Genomic DNA, 12,525 nt, shown 5'->3' on the forward strand with positions numbered 1-12,525 from the left:
AAATGTGAACGACCTGGCCCTTTATAACATTCACATGCAACATGCTGTGGCCAGAAATCAAAGAACGTCTAAGATACATGCATCAACACGACGTAATAGCCCGAGCTTTCCGACAAAAACAAATGAGATTTATTGAAGTCATCCCAGAATACCACATATTTGGAACGATTAGATACTGAATGTACAAAATAGAATTGCAAAAACGAGGACTGTCTCACCCACACAATCTCATATGGCTACAGGGCAGAATTTATCCCACGGTATCGACAAAACCATCCAAGCTGAATTTTCCAGTCCACGACAAGATCCGAAACCGTACGACGTGGTACTGAAAAACATGATTCGCGGACCACCGGGATTTATTGGAGTCGTCAGAAAATCTTTGGAAACGTTCGAATGGCTAAAGCGAGGACTGCCTCATTCACAAAATCTCATATGGCTATCCCCAATACAGAAGACGATCACCATAAAACAGCGGCTTCACAGCAAGAATACAAATAGGAGGCAGCGACTAACTGGGAATAGATAATCGATGGCTAGTAACATACATAACACTTCTTTGCAGACTGTTCCAAGCACACTGCAGTTCAGGAAAATCCCTCAAACATGTCTGTAATTATGTGAAAAAAGGCAGTGATGTGGCAGTATTTCAAATAGCCAAAGATAGTGAACAAGAAAATAAAACGACGAGATCCTCATTTAGCAAATGGGAAGATACATCAACATTGACGAAGCAGCGTGGCGGATTTTCCATTTTCCATTCACGAACGCGAGCCAACAGTCCAGTATCCAGCAGTACATTTGGAGAATGGACTGAGAGTATACTTCACAAAAGAAATTGTCAGAAAAACTGCAAGCGAACCACAGCAGAACACACAGTTAACAGCTTTTTACCAACTGTACCAAACGGATCCATAAGCGTAAACTTTACGATATGTCGACGTCCCTCCATATTATACGTTCCCTGAGCGAAGCCGGGTACCCCAACTGGTAGACAATAATACTTAACAAGGACGGCATTAATGCAACCCGTGGGCGCTCTACATGATACAGAGCGTTGCAACTCTAGTCATTTAAATATCCACTGATGGTATGCATGAGTGTGAAGTTACATCTACATCCGACCATGTATGTGATACAGCTTTTGTCAGGCAGTGCAATTTATTAACAGCACTGCTGGAGTGAGACTCCGCTGCTATTTGGAAAATCCGCAAACCATCCAAACAACATAGGCTGACCGTAAATAGTCACCTTGAATTGGACGTTCAAAGTAACGCCTTCTATTCACAGCCGAGGTGACGGAGCTTGCAGCGTAACGGGACCCCAGCACTGGTCTGCTCTTTAACGGACCAAGTGGGCCACCTCCGTGCGAATCAGCGTCCGCTATTACCCAAGTTTGAACAACCGCCACTGAACTAGATTGGCCGCTGGCCGGAATTACTTTACCTTGTACCAGGGCGACGGAACGTTCATGACGTCCCAAGCTCACTCGTTTGTGAAGAGCCGATCAAGGTAGTAGATACTTGCTGGCAGTCATTGTTGGTACAGTAATTGAATGGCAAGGTGTGGGTCAGGACTTCCGAGCAGTATTACTGACTGCCAGCTCAATGCCTACAGCTCGGGCACTGATAATTATTGTATTAATTTATGGAATATTCCGTCTATACTTGGAGCAAAATAGACAAACTTAAATACACAGTAGTTATTCTCTACCCCAATATTTATTTTATATTTTGTTATAAACGGGTTTCCGGATATCTAGGCAATCATTACATACTTTAAGACTGAACAGGTAACCTACACGACGTCAGCTAGAGCTTCTAACTATACAAACACTATTATCACCAAGATTTTAAGATGTATAATCTTCAAATTACACATAATATGAAAAACAAAACATTGAAATGCTGCAGCTTCTCACGTCACTCGAAAGGTATGAGTAAAACTACCCAAGCACATTGTTTGATCGATCTATAAACATAGTATTACGCAGCTTATACAGATGTTACTGAAAGCCTCTAGACTATCGCAGGATGTTAGGAATTGGCAAATATCACCGTGTCTGTAGAAGCTACTTTCTTGTATGAATTAAACAGATGTTTATGCTTACTAATGTCAACTGTAAGGTATAGGAAGTTATTTTGTCTGTGTCTTATTAGCTGAAGTAATGATGGATAAAGCTGAACAAGTGTTATTAGGTGAAGAGCGACCGAGTTCTACAATACAACATTGGACCAGATACCTCGGTAACGTACTGTGGTAGCGGACGGGTACCACCAGATAATTAAGGGAGATTTTCGACATTTAAATCCACACCACAGTAAAATTAATTTTACAGCGGAGCAATGAGTGGACGAAATGAACTTTTCTCTCTACAGAAGTATACACGCTAAAATCTGAACACACGTAGCCGTGAAAGCAGCACTCGTTCCATCAATATTTTGAAATTTAACTTTAAGTTAAGAAACACATTCTACTCTCAATGGTTTTTGAGCTATGTAATTTAAAATAATTAAATCATTCCACTAGAACGAATTGCCGAATTATACGATATTGCAGTGCCTGTGTTATTCTGAATTACGACGCAGGCACTGCAAAATTGTATTTATCCGCCGACTCCGGGCAAGTAAAAGTCTTGCCTGTACGGGAATATACATAGTGGATGTACGAGTGTATGTAGTAGACGTATGACTTACGACATCTGGAAGTTTAGGTCTGACGGTGAGCAGTAGGGCGACCGCTCCCGATAAGCGGGAAAGCCGGGTTCGAGTCCCTGTCTGGCAAAAATTTTCATAGTCATGATTCCAATGTATAGGTAATGGTTACCCATATCTGCAGTTGCTAATGCATTTAATATATAACGGCCGAATTGTCTGGAGAATACTCGTTCTGCAGCTAGGACTGGGATGTAGTTGCAAGAGGACGACAGCCTTGCGCATTTTGCTCGTTTCTCGTTTAAAGACGATAAAGAAGACTTAGCGTGTTTGTTGAATAGGATGGAAAACAGTAGCGCATACTTGTAAAGGATAAAGGAAGATGTGAAGAAGGTGATGACGAGTGTAAGGAAGGAGAAGAGCGACATAACTGGGAAGTACGGTCGTAGTAGAAGTAGTGAAAGACTTCTCTGAAATTGAAACTATGGACAACTGAGGTACAGACACGTGCTCAGTAGGGCTTAGCACCTGAATTCGGCCTGATGACGAGGTGATGCGACGTAGCATGTGTTCCAAGACACATGAAAGAGATGAGCGAAGACGTACTTCCGTGAAAGATCAAAGCTGTATACCGAGTCCAGAATCAAACCCGTGACCTGTGCTTTTCCATAATCACATAACTACCACTCATATCTCAAGGGCCGGCCGCTGGTGGCCGAGCGTTTCTAGGCGCTACAGTCTGGAACCGCGCGACCGCTACGGTCGCAGGTTCGAATCCTGCCTCGGGCATGGATGTGTGTGTTGTCCTTACGTTAGTTAGGTTTAAGTAGTTCTAAGTTCTAGGGGACTTATGACCTCAGCAGTTGAGTCCCATAGTGCTCAGAGCCATTTGAACCATATCTCACGGATATTCGTCCGAGTGTATCCAAGGCTTGGACAAGTCTATATGTGCACTACAGAATTTAAATCAAAGGGGAATGGGTTCAGAGAGCCACGCTCATCGTGCTTGCTCTTCAAACCATCTATATTACTAAATGGCTAACCCAGTTCGTGTTGCACGGTTCCATTTGAAGGCTGCCTGTCTAAAATTTTCAAGAGAAACAAGAATTTTGTCTTCAGTATCACTATTTCATACAACTATTGATCGAATTCAGAAATTTAATAGGAAACTATCCCTTAAGAGGTTAATCTTTTGTTAAGTATTGCAGTTAAGATGTGTATTACAGTTAGAAACTCTGTGTATGTGAGGACGCAGCGTAACTCGTCGCACGCAAGTTACCCAGACCATATCCATCCAGTATTTGAGAATGAGAGCACTTAGCGGCTCGTAACAAACTTTACACACACGATTTCCTACACTTGTCCTCTCTGACACTCGCGACAAAATAATGCATAAAACTTGTGGGATGCTGTAGGTGAACAAACTAATGTGCAAAGTGGATAGTACGTAGCTGTATCGTTCATCTACACCTATATCCTTACTCTGTGGCCCACAATGAAGTACATACCAGAGGGCGCATCCCATTAGTCCAGTTATTAGGCTTTCTTCCTGTTCCTTTCATGCATGGGGCACAGGAAGAACGTCTCTATGTGCGCTGCAATTAGTCTAATCTCTTCCTCTAAATTCCTACGGGAGAGACACGTAGCAGGTTGTAGTATATTCCTAGATTCATCATTTAAGCAGATTCTCGACAAATTTGTAGGTTTTCTCTGGATGGTTTGCATCAATCTTGAAGCGTCTGGCAATTCAGTTTCTTGTGCATCTCCTTCACGCTCTCTCATGGGTCGGACAAACCTGTGACAATTCTTGCTGTCCTTTTTTGTACATGTTCACTGTCTACTGTCAGTCCTGTTTGGTACATTCCCCCACATTTGAGCAATAATCTAGGATACGTCGTAGGAGTGTTTTGGAAGCAGTCTCCTCTGGAGACTGGGTTTTCTTAATATTCTATCAATGAACCATCGGCTTTACCTACGACTGAAACTGTGTGATCGTTACATTTCATATCCCAACGAATTATCAGACCCAAGTATTTGTATCGACTGGTTTCAATCGTGGCTCATTGATATTCTGGTCATAGGATGCTAAGTTTTTTCGTTTCGTGACTTCCACAGTTTTACATATCTCATCATTTAAAGAATGTTGCTAATTTTTGCAGCACTTTTATTAAATCTTATCAAGATCTGATTCAATTTACGAATCAGTTTTGAGACAGTACTTCATTACAAACAGCTGCATTATCTGAGAAAAATCTATGGTTACCATTGATATTGTTTGCAAGAACGTTGTAATACAACATTGACAGCAAGATTAAAGACAGTTCCTTGAGCACATCTGGAGTTACTTCTGAATCTATATATGACTGTCCGCAACAGACAACTTTCTGCGTCCTCCATACAAAACCTTCCTTCGCCCAGTCAGAAACTTCGCTTGATACCCCTCATGCTCGAACTTCGATTATAAGCATAAATGTGGCACTGAATCAAATGCTTTTCAGAAATCAAGAAACACTGCATCTACCTAACTGACTTGACACATGGCTTGCAGGATGTTATCTGAACAAGGCTGAGTTTCACAAAATCCGTGTTCTATGAATTCACGGTGGTTGGCACGGAGGAAGTCGTTCTGTTCAAGGTATCTCACTGCATTTGTGCTCAGATTATGCTCTGTGGTTCTACAACAAATATATGTCAAGGATTTTGGACAGTAGATTTGCAGGTCACTTCTGTTACCAATCATGTAGACGTGGATGACCTGAGCTTCTCTGCAACTGCTGGGCGCTGGTATTTGTTCGAGGTGCCTACGGTAGACTATGGTTAAAACAGGGTTAACTCAGCTGCAGATTCTTTGTAGAATCTGATAGTGATTCCATGTCGAACTTCAAAAATTACAGCTATTTCGCAACACCTCTGACTCTCAAATCAATGTCACTCATCGTTACACTGCTGCGAGAATTAAACTGGGGCAATTCATGAATAAAAAACGAATGGGTACTCCATTAAGTTCTGTGATAACATACCGCAGACAAGAATGGCTCCACTATGAGGCTGGATAGTGTCCTGTTGCCAAACAGGATCCTCGCCACATGAGATTATCGACGAATTAACACGAGGAGTACCCATGTGTGCCTCCACCCTTACGTCAAGCCGATCTCTTTCAAGTTTCGTTCGTCCACTGGCAGTGTTCTTTCGTTTATCTTAATATCGGTGCTCTGTAACATTTGGTGAAAACGACAGACACTTGTCGATTGGTGACATCCAACGTTTACTCAGTGGTGAGTGGGGGGAGCACATAGTGGTAGCTGACGGATGGGGAAGGATAGAGGGAGGAATAGATGTTCTCGTGCTTGTTAAATTACCTCATACGGAACGGGATTGATTACATAATTTATTCAATAGAAAAACAATTCAGACTTGTTCCCTACTTTCACGAGAGGTTCGTGACCTGTAATTTTGAGGTAATGGATTTTTTTTTTACTTTGATTTTCAGAAGGTAAGGTATATTCTTCCTTGTATATTCTTCCTTCCGCCGTTACGCAGCCCAACAGACAGTAGTTTTCATAACAGAAAAACCAATAAAAGAAGTTCACTGGTGATTTTGCAGTGAGATCATACTTGAAATTGGCTTACTAGCACGCTAATCAACATATTAACGTTAACACCTTGCAGTGGGCAAACGGCGTCTTGAAATTAAACGGAACTGTGAACTGGGCAGTGCGGGTTCGCTCGCACGAACGTAGACACACACACACACGCATTTTCATATTTTACAGGCAAGATAGAAAGAACGCAGGGTTCTTGTACAACTAGCCACCACGATGACCTAACCATAGTTGCTACTTGATAGCTTGGGGTGAGCAGTGGGGTATATCAACTGAAGATAATGGTGAGCCTCGCGGGATTAGCCGAGCGGTCTGAGGCGCTGCAGTCATGGACTGTGCGGCTGGTCCCAGCGGAGGTTCGAGTCCTCCCTCGGGCTTGGATGTGTGTGTGTGTGCGTAGGATAATTTAGGTTAAGTAGGGTGTACGCTTAGGGACTGATAACCTTGGCAGTTAAGTCCCATAAGATTTCATACACATTCGAACATTCGATAATGGTGAGACGGGCTCATCTCAATGAAAACTGGCCACATGTTAGCGCGGCGACTGCCCAACTGATCTATTTAACAACGAGGTGCTGGTTGCTTTATAGCTCCGCCTTTTAAATTTGGGCATTGAGCGCCTTCGGCATCACATGGGTCAGGATACCCATGCAAACGGGTGTGAGCTCAAGGAACCAGCCCTCTCTGTCACTTCACTAACCAAAGGAAGACATCTCCAACAATTGGCACTATTTGAAAGACGTGATCAAACGGTGCAGAAAGCAGAGCGCACAACTTGTCTGCTGTACTTGGCCCCAGGATGTAGGGAATCCACGTATCCTTGCACAAAAGTCCACAATTGGAGCCCTTTCTACCTCTCCACGAATATCTAAGCATCCATCTCGCATTTATTTGCACCATTACTGTTAATTTAAAAAAATGTTCCTTAATGGGACGTAATTAGAAATGGGAAACATGTTAGTAACTTGGGTAGCTGTGTCGGCAATTCACGTCCACTTATCAGCTATTATAATGCTCCATATGGGACGGCGGAAATGTCATACAAATATTATTCACGGCTGTTAAGTTAATTTCGGCTCTCTGGATTGAGACACTTACGGTACACCCTTAACATGACGGCGTACGAGAAATTAATTGTATGCAAGATATTTTCGTGTCCCATGCATCGACATGCAAGGTTTAAGGGAGCCACAGTAACGTGTCAAGAAGAATTATTACATCTGCCATGGCCACAGCTGCGCTTAGAGATGTGGAAGTGGTTTAAAACGTTTGAATAGAAGTGATCTAAAACGAAAATTTGGTTTAACACCGTTTAGTGAAGGATTTAAATATTACGACTGGATGGGTAGGGGACACTATCATAAGAAGAAATTTGTTTCTGAAATTTATGTTTTATGTTTCAAGCTCAGAATTCACAGGTTTTGTTTAAAGTAATTATTTTAAATCATATTTAAATGGTTTGTTTCCTTTAATCCAGGCAACTGTTTTACACTTGGACTAGAAGACGTAAATGCAGAAAAAAAAATATATGGAATCCCACCTCCTCAGATCTTCAGCAGAGAGAGCATTTGATAATTCAAATAAATCCACAAAGTTATTTACTCTGTTTCCGATATATATACGACCGTTAATTGAGTCCTCATTCGATGTAATAAAGGTATTTTTCTGGGGGATGTTCTATATCTGCTCGATCAGAATTGTATCTGAATTACCACTGATTTGACACCTGTTTAGTATTAATCCGTCTATGAGCGTACTAATTGAGTTCTGCGTCAGCTGATTAGTGGTATACTTACAATCGCGAATGCCAAAGAGCAGAAAGGTTGCTTAGCGCACAGCACCAGCCCGAATCAAAAAGAAAGAGACACCAGATTAAAACTACGCTGTGTTTGTCGCAATAATGCTGCAATAAAGTTAAAACAAATCACTTAATGTTTCTACACAGTTCGTTGTCCGATTTTCAGTGTTTTCATTAAGAGACACTCCTTTATACAGTATGTGCAGAAGGTTTGCTACCGTATGAATCGTTTTCACGTATAGTCTACTCTTTCCTACGTTTCATACGTTTCACAGCAGCTTTCATAACTGCTCGGTCTTTTGCACAAAATATTTTACTCTCTTTCAGCACAGCCTCTACTTTGAATGAAACCACGATAAAAAATTCTTGTACTTCCGACGAAAAGATAATGTTTGGTACCTCACGCATTCAGTGAGCACAAAGCTTCTATTATGCTATATATCATCATCTAGAGTCAAGCGAGGTGGCGCAGTGGTTAGCTCACTGGACTCGCATTCGGAGAACCACGGTAAAGACCCGTGTACGGCCATCGTGATTTAGACTTTCCGCGGTTTCCCTAAATCGCTTCCGTCAAATATCGTTTGAAAGGGCACCGCCGACTTCCTTCACCATCTTTCCCTAATCCGATGGGATCAGTGATGCCACTGTTTGGTCTCCTCCCCCAAATCAACCAACCAGCCGTCATCATCTAACACAGTGGTCTTTACAATCTGGCCGTACTGTACATTGGGAAACACAGCTGTCTTCACTATAGCTTCCTTGTCCTTTAAGAATCTATCAAAACATATTGCTACAGCGCTCCATCTTGTTCGAGGCAGAAGTTTCAGTCTGATAGGTGATGTAACATATTTCTCTTTCCTCTTAGCCTGTAACATCGGATTGGGAACATGTCTTTACTTCAGAGATTTACATATCTTTTTGGCTACACGGTTAAGTTCATGAAGTACGTCTAGACCCACAACGTCTTTTATCAGTAGATTGATATTGTGTACTGTGCAGCAAAAAATAAATGGTTCAAATGGCTCTGAGCACTATGGGACTTAACATCTGTGGTCATCAGTCCCCTAGAACTTAGAACTACTTAAACCTAACTAACCTAAGGACAGCACACACATCCATGCCCGAGGCAGGATTCGAATCTGCGACCGTAGCAGCCGCGCGGTTCCGGACTGAGCGCCTAGAACCGCTAGACCACCGCGGCCAGCCACTGCGCAGCCTATGGTAGCAATAAGCGGATATCGTTGGTGTAAATTTTACCAATTTTTACCTGCAGTCAGCATCCGCTGAAATGACAAAAGTCATCAGATAGCGGTAGTATCACTTGTAATCAGATGATTCGTGTCAAAAGGCTCCAGAGGGGATTGCGGCGGCACGATGATAATTAACAAACTTTGAACGCGGAGTGGTAGTCGGAGCTAGACGCATGGGGCATCCGATTTCGGAAATCGTTAGAGTATTCAATATTCCGAGATCCACAATATGCCGAGAGTACCAAATTTTAGGCATTAACTCTTACCACGCACAACGGAGTGGCAAAGGGCCTTCACTTAACGACCGAAAGCAGCGGCGTTTGCGTAGAGTTTTCAGTATTAAAAGACATTGCGCGAAATAAAAGCAGAAATTAATGTGAGACGTACGACGTACGTATCCCTTAGGACAGTGAGTGACCGACAGTGGTGGCGGAGTGGTTAGCACTCTGGACTCACATTTGGGAGCACGACGAATCAAACCCGCATCCCGCCATCCTGATTTACGTTTTCCATGATTCACCTCAATCGCTTCAGGGAAGTGTCGGAATGGTTCCTTTGCAAGGGCACGGCCGAATTCCTTCCCTATCTTTCCCTAATCCAATGGGACCGATGACCTGTCTGTTTAGTCCCTTTCCCCCGACTCAACCATCTAACCGACTAACCAGTGAGGAGAATTCTGGCGTTACGTGGCTATGGCAGCAGACGACCGACGAAAGTGCCTTCGCTAACAGGACGACATCACACAGCGCCTGTACTGGGCTCGTGAGCATATCGTTTGGATCCTAGACGACGAAAACGTTGATCTGGTCAGATGAGTTCCGATTTCAGTTGGTGAGAGCTGACAGTAGGGTTCGAGTGTGGCGCAGACCCTAGGTGGTCATAACCCCAGTTGTCAACAAGGCACTGTACAAGCTGGTGGGGGCTCCATAATGGTGTGGGATGTGTTTACGTGCAATGGATTGGATCCTCTGGTCCAACTGAACATCATTGACTGGGAAAGGTTATGTTCGGTTACTTGGAGACCCTCTGTAGCCATTCATGGACTTCATGTCCCCATACACCGATGGAATTTTTATGGATGACAACACGCCATGTCAACGGGCAATAATTGTTCGAGATTGGATTGGCGAGCCTTCTGGACAATTAGAGCGAATGATTTGGCCACCTAAATTGCCCGACGCAAACCCCATGGAACATTTGACACATAATCGAGAGGTCAGTTCGTGCACAAACTTCTGCACTGACATCACTTTGGATGTAGGGGCAGCAAGGCCTACTATTTCTGCAGGGACTTGAAACGGCTTGTTGAGTCCATGCCACGTCGCGTTGCTGCACTACGTTGGGAAAAAGGAGGTCCGACACGATATCGGGAGGTATCTCATGACTTTCTTTACCTCAGTGTATATACCTGCGTAGCGACTGATCAACTGTGCCATTGGATCGAATTTTCTACCTACAACATCTTATAACCCTTTCATTTCCTCTAACTAGAGTTTTCCCGTCTAGGGAGTTTTGCTATCCCAAGGACAAACAGCAATGTGGATAGCAGTAGTTTGTGACGTCTGTGGCATTTGTTACGTCATATACAAAAAATTATATATATATATATATATATATATATATATATATATATATATATATATATATATATATATTATATTTTTATTTTTAATTTATCAGCATGAATTTTTCTTTTGTTTGAGCATGACTCTTTCTCTCAGGGATATTATCTTTTCTTATCACTTTTACTTACGTACATAAGTAAATATGAAACGGGCTCTTGAAGGGCCGCAGTTATTCATGTACCAACTTTAGATTTTGAACGTGATGACTAAAATATAGTTGCCGTTAACTGAATTGAACGCAGTTTTGTTAATTTCTATTTATTGGTTGCAAAGCAAGGCTGGAGAGAATTTCGATTGTTGCCGTGGAGCGGCCAAGATAAAACTTACTGAACTCGTGGAATCTGTATAACTTAAAAAATGAACTTTAACGTAAATTTATTATCTGTTGCAATTTAAAAAAGTTCATAATACGAAATCTCTCGCATTTAGATTTACTGATGACACTTTGAAAAAGAAATTAATAGTTCGGTGCGTAATGGCCGACCAGAGGCTGCATCGGAAGATGAGCTCCTCGCAGCGCAAATTACTGAAAAAATGCTTATTAAAAATAGTTAGCCACTGCGAGCATTTGAGGTGACAACTATTACAAAGAAATTAATTTTGTAATAATAATAACAATTTTATTTTAGCAGAAATATGAATAACTTACATAAAATATGTGTAGCCGCTCAATGGCTGCCTTCCGTACCACGAAGCAAAACACTGTGTGTGTCATAAAATACGTCCTTCCTCCTCGAGCGTACAATCGCGTCTCTTTCGATCCTTTTTATTTTCATAGACATTAAATAAAGAAGCTACTCTTAAATCATCGCAGCATATCAGTTGTTTCAAGAACATTAACTATATCTTTTATACTAATTATATTCATAAAATACATTTACAACCGATAAAAATGTCAATATTTATGTGACGTACCGTCACAAGTACAAGCAACCAAATGAACCCCTGATTACATGTTGATTGAAGGTGGAGGGGGGGAGAAAAGAAAGGAAACAAAGGAAATTATTGTCAGCTTCTTCGGACTGCCTGTGGAATCAGACGCGACAAGTGAAAATGTATGCAGGACCGGGTATTGAACACGGGAGCTCCTGAATACTAGACAGTTGCGTCAATCACAGCGCCGTATGTACTCAATATGTATCGCAGTCGCGCAAAATATCCTGCCACGCCTCTCGTCCGATCCACGCTCCCACGAAGCGCCACCTATCAGCATTCCCTGTTTACGTCCTACATGTTCGTTACTTTGAAATTCCCTTACGAGGCCAAACGTAATTGTGTATCTACCCTGGAGGTGGTGAATTCATGGCCCATCGAGGTGAATTAATTGTATAAATGCGTGGTATCTGTTCTTCCGGACCTTCAGTGGAGATGCAAAATTGCGTTCGACCTGTTGCGGCAGTCTTAAAGTAACGGCCATGGAGGTCATGAAAGTAGACGCGGGTAGGTGGCGTTCGGTGGGATTGTGAGTCGCCCGGGAGGCGAGCCGAGATCCTGAGCGCAGCATCGATAAATACCGGGTCCGCATAGCGCACTGGGTACGCAACTGCTCAGTAAGCGGGAGATCCCAGTTTTGAGTCCCCGTCTGCCACCTATTTT

The sequence above is a fragment of the Schistocerca cancellata genome, chromosome 2 (assembly GCF_023864275.1).
Source record: "Schistocerca cancellata isolate TAMUIC-IGC-003103 chromosome 2, iqSchCanc2.1, whole genome shotgun sequence".
In the NCBI taxonomy this organism is placed as follows: Eukaryota; Metazoa; Arthropoda; class Insecta; order Orthoptera; family Acrididae; genus Schistocerca; species Schistocerca cancellata.